Genomic DNA, 16,553 nt, shown 5'->3' with positions numbered 1-16,553 from the left:
ATAAAAAGTCAAATCTTGATTTGTCAAATGCTTTGGTAAAAAGGTCGGCACGTTGGTCATCGGTGTGGACCTTAACAACATCGATTAGCCGTTTCTCAAAGCAATCACGTATGAAGTGATATTCGATTTCGATGTGTTTGGTCTTTGAATGCTGCACAGGATTTCTAGTGATCTGTAATGCAGCAGAATTATCAACGTAAATAGGTGTAGTTAGGAATTCAAAACCGTAGTCCCGCAATTGTTGTTGGATCCAAAGAACTTGGGAGCAACAACTTGAGGCAGCAATGTATTCAGCTTCGCATGTTGATGTAGCGACGCATGTTTGCTTCTTGCACTGCCATGTGACTAGGCGATTTCCTAAAAACTGGCATCCAGCCGTTGTGGATTTATCGTCGATTTTGCATCCTCCAAAATCAGAATCACTGAAAGCTACCAATTCAAAGTTATTATCCCTAGGGTACCATAGACCAGTGTCAGGGCAACCCTTCAAATAACGAAAAATCCTTTTGACAGCAGCAAGATGTGAGGCCTTCGGGTTCACTTGGTATCTGGCTAGCAGGCACGTTGGGTACATTATGTCTGGCCTTGATGCTGTGAGGTACATAAGAGATCCGATCATAGCCCGATAGTATGAAGGGCTAACTGCTTCACCCTTCAAGTCTGGAGTAATTCCGTGATTTGTTGGCAATGGGGTACCAATGGGCATTGCATCAGACATCTGGAACCGGTTCAAGATGTCACCAACATGTTTAGTCTGATGGATGAATATCCCAGACTCCGTTTGTTGCACTTGTAGGCCCAAGAAGAAGTTCATTTCCCCCATAGCACTCATCTCGAATTTATCCTGCATAATGCGCTCGAAATTCCTACACAAGACATCATTAGTAGAACCAAAGATAATATCATCAACGTATACTTGTACCAGAAGTAGATCTCCATTGTAACACCTCAAATTTTTCGTCCAATGACGTGTTAACACGTGTCATTTGATTACACGTGGCATCCATAATAAATAAAGGACTAATTTTGACAAACCTTGAAAGTATATATAAATTCGAGGGTTATAAATGTCAACAAGGGTAAATATACTGTATAGTAACCCTAAACGGTGCTTATACCTTCAAACGAATAAATCATAAATCGTACGGAAGCGAAACGCGGAAGAAAGTGAGAGATTACGAGCCACAGGGGTTAACTGTGTCAACATGTTTAATTATACCTCTGAGTGACCCTTTAACGTTCCCAAGGCTTCGTAACAGTATTATACGCTCACTAGAATATACTGTAAAAATTCCGCGAAGTTCCGTTTTAAAACGAGAGAGTTATACTCAAATTCGTATGAGAAGGGTTAAAAGCGTCAAAAATGAAAGTTAAGGCTTTCTGAATAATTAATAAACTAACCGGGGACTTAATAACGCGGGTAAATATCACGAGGTCCCTAGTTGTAATTAACCGAGGGCCAAACCGCAAAGTTACCCCTTCAAACCCGAAAGGTCAGGTAAATCATTACGAAAGATTTCGTTATTAATTACCAGATTTTGTCATCATTACAAAAAGATTTAAAAATCCTGAAATTCTAACCTCAGGCGGCCCGCGTGAAGTTTTGGGTTAAGTTGAGGCGGGCCGCGAGCCTCCTCTTTTTCTCGCCTGATTTTTAAAACTCAGGCGGCCCGCGTACAAAAGCATGGATTCCCCCATGCGGGCCGCGTCAGGCGCCCAGATGCAGAAACATGCTTAACTTGGCTGTTCAGCCTTCCAAGAGCCATGATCTGCATTTAAACACCTCCAAATGACCCCTAAACGACCCCTAACACTAAGGACAAGTGTTGATCAGTTGTGGTGTGTGCTAGACTTTGTTGTCAATCAATTGTGGTGCTTGAAACCACTATATAAAGCCTAAGTTGCAACCATAAGTTCACACCCCATCATCTGCATCATTTGGTCATTTCTGGAGCTCCAACTTCCTCTCAAGTGGTCACACTTGGTGCATAGGACCTCAGTAAGTGTTCCACTCCTTTCCCATTTGAGCTTTAACTTAGTTTTAGCTTAAAAGTCGATCCGTCGTAACTAACGGTCGACTTAGCGATAACTCACAAATGATTCAGTGAATTGTCGAATCAAGAATGGTTATGTGTTGGTAATTATGTGGGTAATAAACCTCTAAAAGGGTTCCCACTGATCACCACTCTAACTATGTCAAATGTCGAGTCAAACGTGCACCCAAAAAGTCAACAGAATGTCGTTTTGGCGAATCTTGCATAATCTGTAATATATATACTATGGAACCTGTTTTGATGATCATAAAACATGATATTAAGTAAATAAACTTGTTTGCGCTCGTTTGAATCGACCATTTGCTATATTAACCCGGTTCGGAGCCGAATGTCGCAAAAGTTTGACTTTTGCATTGACTTCAGTTCTGACCCGTTTTAGTGAGGTATAGATATGCCTTAGGACTCTCTTAGGACCAGGTCACGTGATGGTATAACCCTCTGTGACCGGTTCATCGTTTGTCCGAGTCTTTTACGCATTTCCGTTAATCGCCTAAAAGTTGACCGTAACGCCCTTTCTAAAATAAAACGAGTATTTCGGACACGTGAACGGACCATAACCTTGCTCACTAAATTATAAGCATGTCCTTAAAGTCTCACGTCAATCCGAGGTCTAGAATAAGAGTTATGCTAAATAGCGCAATTAAAATAAACTTTTGTAATAAACGACGCAATTAGCATAACACCTATCTAAGCCAAGATTTTATCACCAAAACTTTTACCCACTGTTGTAAAATAATATTTTGGGAATTTTAAAGATTTTTAATTATTTTTAGCCTGCTCATAACCTACGGTTATGGCTATGGGTCGGTAAATACCGAATACGCCCTTTTTGGCCATAAAATGAGTTCTACAAGGTCTTTTGACCCGATTCCAGTTGCTACTAATTTTAAATAATAAATAAAGTATTTTAGACTTTATAAACTGTTCGGGAAACTCAGATTTCCTGTAGAACTCGAAAAGCTCTTTAAAAGTCTTTAAAATGACCGAAAAACCCCTACGGGGCATAATGTTAACTTAAACTCGTTACGGGCATCACGGAAGGTATCCTAATGATACCGCAACCTCTTTAAGGTATATTGACTTAGGAAGCAAGCGTAGGACTCTCACGGTTACCCGTTACGCCTATTGCGTGCACGGTTCGGCTTATGTAACTAGTTTACATAAATTAGCCGATACGGGTCAAGCCATATCATTTCGACCCCGAAATCCAGAATGTGAATATTAAACCCATATAAAACAAGTCTCCAGACTTGTTGGGTCAGAATCACATTCCATTCACGGTTTTCGCCTTTCCGCGCGATTAAACCGTATCTATCTTTTGAACCCAACCGGTCTAGGCTACGGCTAATATAAAGACCCGTTAGGATTCTAATAGGTTATTTTGAAAATCTTCGTTCCAGAATAAGGAGCCCCAGTAAAAGATATCGGTGATTTAATTGATTAAGGAATATACATTGCAAAGGTAAATACTTTTAACTTATTTTCCCTTATACGGGCTTGGGATACGGTATTTTAAATATACCGCTTGGTCGGGTGTAGAAACCTTTTAATCGGAGATGATTAAATTGCATAATCCCGTTTTAATCTGTATTGATTGATAACAAATAACATTGGGGGTTAATGACCGTGTCCTGGATATCCTTGGCTCATTTTAAAAAGTGAATGGCCACGACGTAAGCACAAGGTGTAGGCAAAACACCTCCTGTTGCATATGTATAACGTATACTCACTCGTGAGAGTATTCTTCTTGTGAGATTATATTTGTGGTGTGTCGATTAATCTTGTCCGGCTTGTATTGTATAATCACCGGCCCTAAATGTTGGACAACCATGTAAATCGGATACAAGATTTTTATTAACAAAATTGTCCCAAGTATAAAAGATTAATTTTGCCTTTGGGCATTTTAATCAACGTGTCAAAATATTTTGTGCCTTGTGCATTCAAATCAATTTTCCCAACTCTTTTCAAAAGAGTCGGTTGAATGTATTTACCAGTGTAAACTGACGTATTTTCCCCAAAAAGATTAAGTGCAGGTACCTAAACGTAAATTGGCTGGTATTAGCTCCCTAGCGTCGTGATAAGTCTCGCAAGCTTGATTGCAGTATCTGATGGAACAATATTTTATTATTATTTTGATCCGCTGTGGATATATTCGACTTCTGTAATACATTTGATATTACAACCAGAGGTTGAAGTATATATTTATCTTTAAGCTTCCGCTGTGCATTATATAATTGTGTGGTTTGACTATATTGTTGCCAACATCGTCACGGTAATCCCCCACCGGGCCCACTGGTGAGACACGTGGAAATCGGGGTGTGACAGGTTGGTATCAGAGCCAACATTGAGTGAATTAAACACTATCCTACTGTGTTTAATCTCAGTGACACAATTGCACATACTTGAGTCTAGACTTAACATAGGATTACTCCCGACTCTAATCTGAAATTTATTGCTTCCAATTATTTTTATATATTGGATACGTCGCCAAGAGAAGAAGCCGTAATAGGAGTTCTCCATACCCGGGGTCCTGAGATGCGGAGCTTCGTACCGCGACTAAAATGAAACGAACACCCGAGGAGAATGCAGTCAAAAATAATAATAAAGAAGAAACTCCTCTTATTAAAAAGCGTTTTCTTATTAGTCCCTATAAGGACATAATTATCCTTCAGTCCTTACGGGCCATGCAAATTTTCATATAAGACAAAAGGCAGTGGTGGTCTATGACTCCCTGTCAGAAAAAGGTAATGAACTAGGTTCAAACCTCAAATACTTTGATTCTCTGAAATCATAACATATAAATTATATATGTCCGTGTGACTAAGCCTTTTGTGCTATTATTAAATGCCTCGATCCCAGACGATCATGGCTTATAAATTAAACTTGTCCACGAGACTAAGCCTTTTGTGCTATTATTAAATGCCTCGATCCCAGACGATCATGGCTTATAAATTAAACTTGTCCACGAGACTAAGCCTTTTGTGCTATTATTAAATGCCTCGATCCCAGACGATCATGGCTTATAAATTAAACTTGTCCACGAGACTAAGCCTTTTGTGCTATTACTAAATGCCTCGATCCCAGACGATCATGGCTTATAAATTAAACTTGTCCGTGTGACTAAGCCTTTTGTGCTACTACTAAACGCCTCGATCCCAGACGATCATGGCTTATAAAACTTGTCTACGCGACTAGGCCATTTGTGCTAATATTAAATTATAAATTAGGATTTATGATAAAATCCTAAATGAAAAAAAAAATAAATAAATAAATAAATAAATATCCTTCCTTCCCTGCCAGTAGGCATTTTTAAAAGGAATCTTAAAGGTGAAATCTAGCCTACGCGGCCAAGAGGGTGAAACCTACCCAAGGGATTCAAATCCTTGTTAACACCTAAAAACGTGTTAGCACTCCTGACAAATGTGATTCGATAAAATCACAGCAGTCATCCTTATATTGGATTCTTCAAATTTTCTTATCTAGTCTAGTGATCTTGAGATCATGGCTTGTGTCATCCTATAAGATGATCACGTTATAAACATCCGATAGTGATGAAGTGCCTACGGGCTAAACTTGTTGTCCGATAAGACAACGACAGTGGTGGTCTGTGACCTCCTGTCTGAAAGTGTTGGACCAGGTCCAAGCATAATGGTCGGTAGGATCCATACGATCTCGACTAATAGCATCTGAGAAGATGATCATATTATAACCATCCCTCAGAAGGGAAATGCCCACGGGCTATACCTATTGTCCTAAAAGACAAAATACAGTTGAAGTCTACAACTCCCTGTCAAGAGAAGGTAATGAACGTGATTCAAACCTTAAATGCCTCGATTCTCTGAAATCATGGCTTACAAAAATTTAGAATTGTCCTTGTGACTAGGCCTTATGCGCCACTTCAATATCCTTAATGTTTTATAACTAGGATAAATTAAAATGGAAAATACTAATTAAATATAACTAACAAGTTAACCAATATGGTTTATATTACCATGGTTGATAAATCGTCAAAGATGATGATTCCATAATAATCTCTGAATAAATCATTGTTAAAATTTATGTAGCAATCAAGCTACATGGCTGGATTAGATGAAGCTAACAGTCACTTGAAGGGCAACAATGATGCTACCAGAATTAATGTAACTGGAGCAGAACTGCAGGCAATAATAGATTATGCTGTTACTCAAGCTCTTGATCGACAGTATGATGAACCAAATGATACCCACACCAAGACTCTATCTATGGCTTGTAATAAGCCCACTCCTAAAACGCATGAGTCAAGGGAGGACGATGTTCATGACTTGTCAAATCAAAGGAGTATTCCGTCTAGACAAGTTGTGTTTCATCAAGAGGCATCAGTTAAGACCTGTTCATATAAATATTTTGTCTCCTGCAAGCCCAGAGACTTTACAGGAGAAAATGGGGCCATCGATTGCATGACATGGCTTGATGAAATGGACGCTGTTGTTGACATCAGCGATTGTGCGGAGCAAGATGTTGTGAAATTTGTTTCACAATCATTTAAAGGAGAAGCGTTGGCATGGTGGAGGTCATTACTCCAAGCCACGGGGAAGATTCTACTCTATAACTTATCTTGGGGCCAATTTGTTGCATTAGTCAAAGAAAACTATTGCCCTCAGCATGAAGTAGAAAAGATAGAATCGGACTTCCTGACGTTGGTCATGGAAAATTTGAACTGTCAGGCATACGTGACAAGTTTCAACATTATGTCCCGCCTAGTCCCTTATTTAGTCACCCCTGAACCTAAACGCATAGCGCGTTTCATTGGAGGCCTAGCACCAGAGATAAAAGGAAATGTTAAAGCATCTAGGCCAACCACATATAGGTCCGCGGTGGACTTATCCCTATCTCTCACCTTAGATGCAATCAGATTTAAGTCTGTTAAGGCTTCTAGCGAGAGAAGAAGGGAAAGAGAGGAGGAGAACTCTCATCAAACTAACAAGAAGAAGAAGGGAAGCTCGGAGCGTGGGAAAGATTCTGAGTTTGGAAAGAACTCGAGTCCGCCTGATTACAAACCCAAATGCAGTAACTGCAAAAAGCAACATTTTGGAAAATGTACAATCAACCCACGTGCTAAATTGTGTGGAATTTGCAAGACCAAGGGTCACAGAACCTTAGATTGCAAGGGGTTAAAGAACGCCACATGTTACAATTGCAACGAGGAAGGGCACATCAAAACCAGCTGCCCAGAGCTTATAAAGAAGCCGGGAGAGGCCAGGAAAATAAACGCATGAATCTTCAGGATGAACGCCCAGGGGATAATGCAGTATGATATATATATAGCAGGTACCTTCCTTATCAAACAGTATGCAGAAATTAATTACCACTGGCACATATAACTCTATAATGAATAATGATTGTTGAGAATTATTGTCTCCGTCTGATAGAACTCCTATCGTTTAATCCGAGATGAAAAATTTGTCGTTAATACTTAAGAAAACACTCCAACGAATCCTAGATTGATGTCTGTATCTATTAGGAATGGCTCTTTTCTAATATCCTTATGGCAAGCTTTCGAGCTATCCAAAATTCATCAATATAACAAAGACGGATGTGACATTTTGATCCCCTGTCAACAAGATGATGAATTAGGCCCAAACCTTAAATGCCGTTAATGGTCCCTCGTGACCTAGGCTAAACATAATGAATATATATTTAATAACATTCATTGAGAATGTTAGTACTATATTAACCAATATGGTCTATAAATGCCATGGTTAATATATGTTAAAGCCATCAGGATGAAGAATAGCAGTTGATGGATTGCGACTAAGGAATTGTTTTATTGGTGTTAGGAACCCACATCGAGTATGGCAAACTCGGATAAGACAACAGTCAATCGCGCCATTGATGACGCAACGCATGCTAATGATGCTGAAATTGTAAGCCTTAGAATTTCCAAGGATGTTCTTCAGACCATGATAGACGCAGCCGTTAGAAAAGCTGTGAAGAAGGCTGTGAAAAAGTTAAAGGAGCCCCTTGTGGCTCGGTCCAAGTTTTACCTAGGACCACCTTTCCTTACTCCTAAGGAGGATCTTGTTCATGCCTCTGATGCAAAGGATGAACTAAAAAGGAAAAGGGACGTAGACAACTCCCAGAGTTCCAAGAAAAAGAACAAACAAAAGTCCGACCAGAAACCAGAATGTGAGACCTGCAAGAAGCGCCATTATGGGAAATGCAGGTTCGAACCAAAATCTAAATCACAGCCCAGGACTTGTGGAATCTGCAAGTCTAAGGGACATAAAACGTTGGACTGCAAGGACATGAAGAATGCCGTCTGTTTCGGCTGTAATGAGAAAGGCCACATCAAGACTACGTGCCCTAAAAATGTCAAAGGAAATGCGGCGGAGGAATTAAAGCCTAAAATTGAAGACGCCTAAAATGCCTGAGCTAGTCCATAAATAATGGCAACAGGTATATTCCTTGGCATTTTATCAGTAATTTAAATACTAAGAGTTTATTTTGGTTCGGATACCAGTAAATTCTTCATAAACAGTAATCTTAGAGAACTTTTATATTAGCCACAAGGTATAAATCATCGAGAAAACCTTAGTAACCTATTCTTCTAGTATCGACAAGGAATCCTTCCGAAAAATCTAAGAGTCCTCTTTCTTCGCATAGGGTACAACAACATATGTTATTTTTATTTTCTTCCTTCATTTTTCTCTCTTCTATCGCCTGCGAATGCCAAACTATGTTTGATAAAAGTGCCATATGAGGATTGGCGTATCCTAATGTGTCCCATAGATTATTTCCATGCCTGATCAGTATGGAAGTTTAATACATGGAACCCCTGAGATATCCCAATGGTCATATTGTCCTAATGTCGACTAGTAGTATTCAAAGAAGATATCCAGAATGGTATTACCCAAGTAAAAGTTCCCGAATTGGAAATTCGTGGACTTATATGTGCCACTTGTTTGGCACAAACAATAATGAATGAACTGGAGCCTGAGATATGAGAGATCTCTGTAGTCTCCCTGTATCTAGATTATCTTCTCATAAGTTTTCCCTGCTTACCTCCTGGAAGGCAGGTAGAATAAATATTAACATCCCTCTATGGACTGGAGTATTGTGAAAAGCTCCACATTGCTTATAAAACAATCGAAACCCTTGATTAAATAAGTTTTAAGATATAGGCTCATATAGCCTGACTCAATATTCTGAAAGTTTTATATTATTAAATAAGAAAGACGGTTCATATTGCTTATATATATTAATGACCGCAACCCCAATTAAGCAACAACTAAGAATTGCCATAAGATGCCCAGGATCTAAAGGCAAATTGTTGGTGGATAGGCCTGAAAAAGTCTGTAGCCGCTTATGTAGCCAAATGCTTGACTTGTACGCAAGTCAAAACTGAGCATCAAAAGCCGTCTGGCATGCTACAATAGCCTAAACTTCCTGAATGGAAGTGGAAATGTGTAACAATGGATTTTATTACCAAGTTACCCAAAACGAGGAAAGGAAATGACACGATATGGGTTATAGTCGACAGACTGACTAGGTCGGCTCATTTCTTACCCATCAAGGAGACTTATAGCTCCGACATGTTAGCCCAGTTATACGTTGACAAGATCGTAGCCTTGCATGGCATGCCTGTGTCCATTATCTTTGATCGGGACACTAGAAACACATAGTATATCTGGAAGAGTTTCTAACAAATCTTTGGGCTCATGTTTGAATTTTAGTACGGCTTACCATCCTCAGGCAGACGGTCAGAGAAAGCGTACTATTCAAACGTTAGAAGACATGCTACGTACATGTGCTATCGATTTGGGTGGTAGTTGGGATAAGAACCTACCACTAATCGAATTCTCCTACGACAATAGCTACCATACCAGCATTAAGGCTGCGCCTGTCGAGCCATTATACGGTAGAAAGTGTAGAGCGCCCGTCTGTTGGGCGGAAGTCGGAAATGTCCAATTATCCGGACCAGAGATAGTGTTCGAAACAATGAACAAGATTGTTCAGATTCGTGACCATCTCAAAGTTCCCGAAATAGGCAGAAGAATTACGCAGACCCAAAAGCGTAAAGCTTTTCACTTCGAGGTAGGTGAAAAGGTGCTACTAAAAGTATCACCCTGGAAGGGGGGTAACGCGCTTCGGTAAGAAGGGCAAACTGAGCCCGAGATACATAGGACCTTTCGAGGTTATCAAACGTGTCGGATCAGTTGCCTATAAGCTAAACTTACCAGAAGAGCTCAATGGAATTCACAATGTGTCCACATCTGCAATCTAAAGAAGTGCTTCGCTGAAGAATCATTGGTGATCTCACACACAGATGTGCATATAGATGAGAGCTTAAATTTTTTTTTTTTGGAAAAACCTTTGTCGATTGAAGATCGACGGGTGAAGAAGCTTCGAAGGAAGCATGTACCGATAGTAAAAGTCAAATGGGATGCCCGTAGAGGTCCCGAATTCACGTGGGAAGTCGAAGCTACAATAAAAGAAAAGTACCCCTATTTATTTGAGTAAATCTCGGGTCGAGATTTGTTTTAAGGGGGTGAGGATGTAACACCTCAAATTTTTCGTCCAATGACGTGTTAACACGTGTCATTTGATTACACGTGGCATCCATAATAAATAAAGGACTAATTTTGACAAACCTTGAAAGTATATATAAATTCGAGGGTTATAAATGTCAACAAGGGTAAATATACTGTATAGTAACCCTAAACGGTGCTTATACCTTCAAACGAATAAATCATAAATCGTACGGAAGCGAAACGCGGAAGAAAGTGAGAGATTACGAGCCACAGGGGTTAACTGTGTCAACATGTTTAATTATACCTCTGAGTGACCCTTTAACGTTCCCAAGGCTTCGTAACAGTATTATACGCTCACTAGAATATACTGTAAAAATTCCGCGAAGTTCCGTTTTAAAACGAGAGAGTTATACTCAAATTCGTATGAGAAGGGTTAAAAGCGTCAAAAATGAAAGTTAAGGCTTTCTGAATAATTAATAAACTAACCGGGGACTTAATAACGCGGGTAAATATCACGAGGTCCCTAGTTGTAATTAACCGAGGGCCAAACCGCAAAGTTACCCCTTCAAACCCGAAAGGTCAGGTAAATCATTACGAAAGATTTCGTTATTAATTACCAGATTTTGTCATCATTACAAAAAGATTTAAAAATCCTGAAATTCTAACCTCAGGCGGCCCGCGTGAAGTTTTGGGTTAAGTTGAGGCGGGCCGCGAGCCTCCTCTTTTTCTCGCCTGATTTTTAAAACTCAGGCGGCCCGCGTACAAAAGCATGGATTCCCCCATGCGGGCCGCGTCAGGCGCCCAGATGCAGAAACATGCTTAACTTGGCTGTTCAGCCTTCCAAGAGCCATGATCTGCATTTAAACACCTCCAAATGACCCCTAAACGACCCCTAACACTAAGGACAAGTGTTGATCAGTTGTGGTGTGTGCTAGACTTTGTTGTCAATCAATTGTGGTGCTTGAAACCACTATATAAAGCCTAAGTTGCAACCATAAGTTCACACCCCATCATCTGCATCATTTGGTCATTTCTGGAGCTCCAACTTCCTCTCAAGTGGTCACACTTGGTGCATAGGACCTCAGTAAGTGTTCCACTCCTTTCCCATTTGAGCTTTAACTTAGTTTTAGCTTAAAAGTCGATCCGTCGTAACTAACGGTCGACTTAGCGATAACTCACAAATGATTCAGTGAATTGTCGAATCAAGAATGGTTATGTGTTGGTAATTATGTGGGTAATAAACCTCTAAAAGGGTTCCCACTGATCACCACTCTAACTATGTCAAATGTCGAGTCAAACGTGCACCCAAAAAGTCAATAGAATGTCGTTTTGGCGAATCTTGCATAATCTGTAATATATATACTATGGAACCTGTTTTGATGATCATAAAACATGATATTAAGTAAATAAACTTGTTTGCGCTCGTTTGAATCGACCATTTGCTATATTAACCCGGTTCGGAGCCGAATGTCGCAAAAGTTTGACTTTTGCATTGACTTCAGTTCTGACCCGTTTTAGTGAGGTATAGATATGCCTTAGGACTCTCTTAGGACCAGGTCACGTGATGGTATAACCCTCTGTGACCGGTTCATCGTTTGTCCGAGTCTTTTACGCATTTCCGTTAATCGCCTAAAAGTTGACCGTAACGCCCTTTCTAAAATAAAACGAGTATTTCGGACACGTGAACGGACCATAACCTTGCTCACTAAATTATAAGCATGTCCTTAAAGTCTCACGTCAATCCGAGGTCTAGAATAAGAGTTATGCTAAATAGCGCAATTAAAATAAACTTTTGTAATAAACGACGCAATTAGCATAACACCTATCTAAGCCAAGATTTTATCACCAAAACTTTTACCCACTGTTGTAAAATAATATTTTGGGAATTTTAAAGATTTTTAATTATTTTTAGCCTGCTCATAACCTACGGTTATGGCTATGGGTCGGTAAATACCGAATACGCCCTTTTTGGCCATAAAATGAGTTCTACAAGGTCTTTTGACCCGATTCCAGTTGCTACTAATTTTAAATAATAAATAAAGTATTTTAGACTTTATAAACTGTTCGGGAAACTCAGATTTCCTGTAGAACTCGAAAAGCTCTTTAAAAGTCTTTAAAATGACCGAAAAACCCCTACGGGGCATAATGTTAACTTAAACTCGTTACGGGCATCACGGAAGGTATCCTAATGATACCGCAACCTCTTTAAGGTATATTGACTTAGGAAGCAAGCGTAGGACTCTCACGGTTACCCGTTACGCCTATTGCGTGCACGGTTCGGCTTATGTAACTAGTTTACATAAATTAGCCGATACGGGTCAAGCCATATCATTTCGACCCCGAAATCCAGAATGTGAATATTAAACCCATATAAAACAAGTCTCCAGACTTGTTGGGTCAGAATCACATTCCATTCACGGTTTTCGCCTTTCCGCGCGATTAAACCGTATCTATCTTTTGAACCCAACCGGTCTAGGCTACGGCTAATATAAAGACCCGTTAGGATTCTAATAGGTTATTTTGAAAATCTTCGTTCCAGAATAAGGAGCCCCAGTAAAAGATATCGGTGATTTAATTGATTAAGGAATATACATTGCAAAGGTAAATACTTTTAACTTATTTTCCCTTATACGGGCTTGGGATACGGTATTTTAAATATACCGCTTGGTCGGGTGTAGAAACCTTTTAATCGGAGATGATTAAATTGCATAATCCCGTTTTAATCTGTATTGATTGATAACAAATAACATTGGGGGTTAATGACCGTGTCCTGGATATCCTTGGCTCATTTTAAAAAGTGAATGGCCACGACGTAAGCACAAGGTGTAGGCAAAACACCTCCTGTTGCATATGTATAACGTATACTCACTCGTGAGAGTATTCTTCTTGTGAGATTATATTTGTGGTGTGTCGATTAATCTTGTCCGGCTTGTATTGTATAATCACCGGCCCTAAATGTTGGACAACCATGTAAATCGGATACAAGATTTTTATTAACAAAATTGTCCCAAGTATAAAAGATTAATTTTGCCTTTGGGCATTTTAATCAACGTGTCAAAATATTTTGTGCCTTGTGCATTCAAATCAATTTTCCCAACTCTTTTCAAAAGAGTCGGTTGAATGTATTTACCAGTGTAAACTGACGTATTTTCCCCAAAAAGATTAAGTGCAGGTACCTAAACGTAAATTGGCTGGTATTAGCTCCCTAGCGTCGTGATAAGTCTCGCAAGCTTGATTGCAGTATCTGATGGAACAATATTTTATTATTATTTTGATCCGCTGTGGATATATTCGACTTCTGTAATACATTTGATATTACAACCAGAGGTTGAAGTATATATTTATCTTTAAGCTTCCGCTGTGCATTATATAATTGTGTGGTTTGACTATATTGTTGCCAACATCGTCACGGTAATCCCCCACCGGGCCCACTGGTGAGACACGTGGAAATCGGGGTGTGACATCCATCTTGTTCTTTGATGAAAAGAGTACAGTCGATAAGACCTCTTCGAAAACCATTCTCCAGCAGATAGTTTGATAAGGTTGCGTACCAAGCTCGTGGTGCTTGATGAAGACCATAGAGAGCTTTGTTGAGCAACCAAACCCGATCGGGATGGATAGGATCTTCAAAACCTGGAGGCTGTTCGACGTACACCTCTTCTTCAACCACACCATGTAAGAATGCACTTTTCACGTCCATCTGATAAACCTTGAATCCTTTGAAGGACGCATAGGCTAGAAAAATTCGAATTGCTTCGAGACGTGCCACTGGTGCATACACGTCGTTGTAGTCGATCCCTTCTATCTGACGAAAACCTTGAACGACTAAACGCGCTTTGTTCCGGATAACAACTCCGCGGTCATCCTTTTTGCATTTGAAAACCCAACGGGTACCAATCTTCTTGTATCCAGCAGGTTTCTCTACGAGTTTCCAGACACCCAGCTTCTGGAACTGTTGCAATTCTTCCTGCATTGCTTCCACCCAAGAGTTATCTTTCATGGCTTCTTTCCAAGTTCTTGGCTCTTCCTGTGAGACATAACACGCGAAAGACCAATCGTTTTGTTGCCCGGATTCTCGAATTGCTGCATACAGGCCTGCATTGTTGTTGTTCCGCAACATGTTTCTTGTTTGAATGCCACTTTGCACATTGCCGATGATGTTTTGTTGAGGATGGGTATTGTGAATCCTTGTTTCAGGATTATCTCGAACTGGAATATTGATACCCAGGTTGTTAAGATTAAGATCAACAACCAAATCAAGACCCGGAATTGACGAAGAGGATGATGCAGTAGCTTCAGCTGTTCTTTGGGCATCCACTGGAGGAGTACCCTCTGAAGTACCATGAACTGCTGTTGTAGGAACTTCTTGATCTGCATCTAGAAATTCATCATCCTCTGAAGATTCGTTCAATTCGGTTGCATCATGAAAATCCTCATTGTTGAGAGTATTATTGTTCGCCGAAGTAGATGGTTCTTGATCAACGAGAATTGGACGAACCACCGGTGAAACTGTTGCATTGTCACTTTCGAAAAACATCCTTGCCGCAGCATTTTCTTCAACGGCTTCAACATTGATCGAATTGAAAAAGTCATCATACTCAAACATCCAAGGCTGACCAGGACATTTGACTGGCAAAGTGTGCCTTTGTACTCTGACCTCAGACCATTCTTCGACCCTTTTTATCTCTAGATTCCAGACTCGTAAGTTAGGGGTGGCATACCCAAGAAAGTATCCCTCAATTGCTTTTGCCCCAAACTTTCCATTAGGATCGATCATTGTGCATGGAGCTCCAAACGGTTCAAGATAAGACAGATCTGGTTTCCGTTTGTTAATAAGCTCAAAGCAGGTCTTGTTGTGCCTTTTGACTGTAAGGACTCGGTTCAATGTATAACATGCAGAGGCCACAGCTTCAGTCCAAAAAGGAATGGGCAACTGCGACTCTACCAACATTGTCCTAGCAGTCTCGATCAATGTGCGGTTCTTACGTTCTGCGACGCCATTTTGTTGTGGAGTATAAGCTGCACTAAACTCAGAAGAATACCCTTTTCAGTGCAAAACTCCGCCGTGGCATGATTTTTGAATTCAGTACCATTGTTGCTACGTATCCGCCTAACCTTTAGTTTATACAAATTCTCAATCTGAACGATCAAGTTTTTGATAATTCCAAAGGTTTCACTCTTGTGTGCCATGAACGCCACCCAAGAAAATCTTGAATAATCATCAGTAATCACGAGACAGTATTGATCACCCCGAATACTTTTGTGCTTGACAGGACCGAACAAATCCATGTGCAAACTTTCAAGGGGAACTGCCACTGTGTTGATCTTCTTTGTAGGGTGTTTCTTCTTCGTTTGTTTACCCTTTTGGCACGAAACACAGACGTCTTGAAGATGGAAATTTTTGAGAGGAACACCACTCACCAATTCATTTGATATGAAATGATTCATTTTGCGCAAGTGAATGTGACCCATACGTCTATGCCAAGAGATAGTGTCTTTTTCTGTGGCTTTGGAAACGAAACATGTTGCTTGTGCAGACGTAGTAATAGCCTGGCTCATATCAAGGACGTACAAATCATTTATCCTTGGAGCCGACAAGAGAATCCATTCTTTTGGAATTTTGAAGCCGGGTTTCAGCACATAACATCCATTTGCATCAAAGTGTACTGAGAATTGCTTGTCACAAATTTGAGAAACACTAAGAAGATTGTGATCAAGTTGTTGCACGAAATTGATCTTGTCAAAGCTGACAATCCCGTTGGATATCATTCCTTCACCCGTTATATAACCACCCTTATCTCCAGCAAAAGCAACATAACCGCCTCTAATAGATTTGACGTCGTAGAGAAGCTTAATGTCGCCTGTCATGTGCCTGGATGCCCCACTATCAACAATCCAATGACTACTGATAGTTCCTCCTGGAACACCCTGCACATGAACTCAAATGATTAGTTGGAGATGAGGACCCAAGCCATTGTGGTCTTGGGTC

Source organism: Helianthus annuus, chromosome 15 (genome assembly GCF_002127325.2).
Source record: "Helianthus annuus cultivar XRQ/B chromosome 15, HanXRQr2.0-SUNRISE, whole genome shotgun sequence".
NCBI classification, from domain to species: Eukaryota; Viridiplantae; Streptophyta; class Magnoliopsida; order Asterales; family Asteraceae; genus Helianthus; species Helianthus annuus.
The sequence above is the reverse complement of the archived record's forward strand: the minus strand, read 5'-3'. Positions refer to the sequence as shown.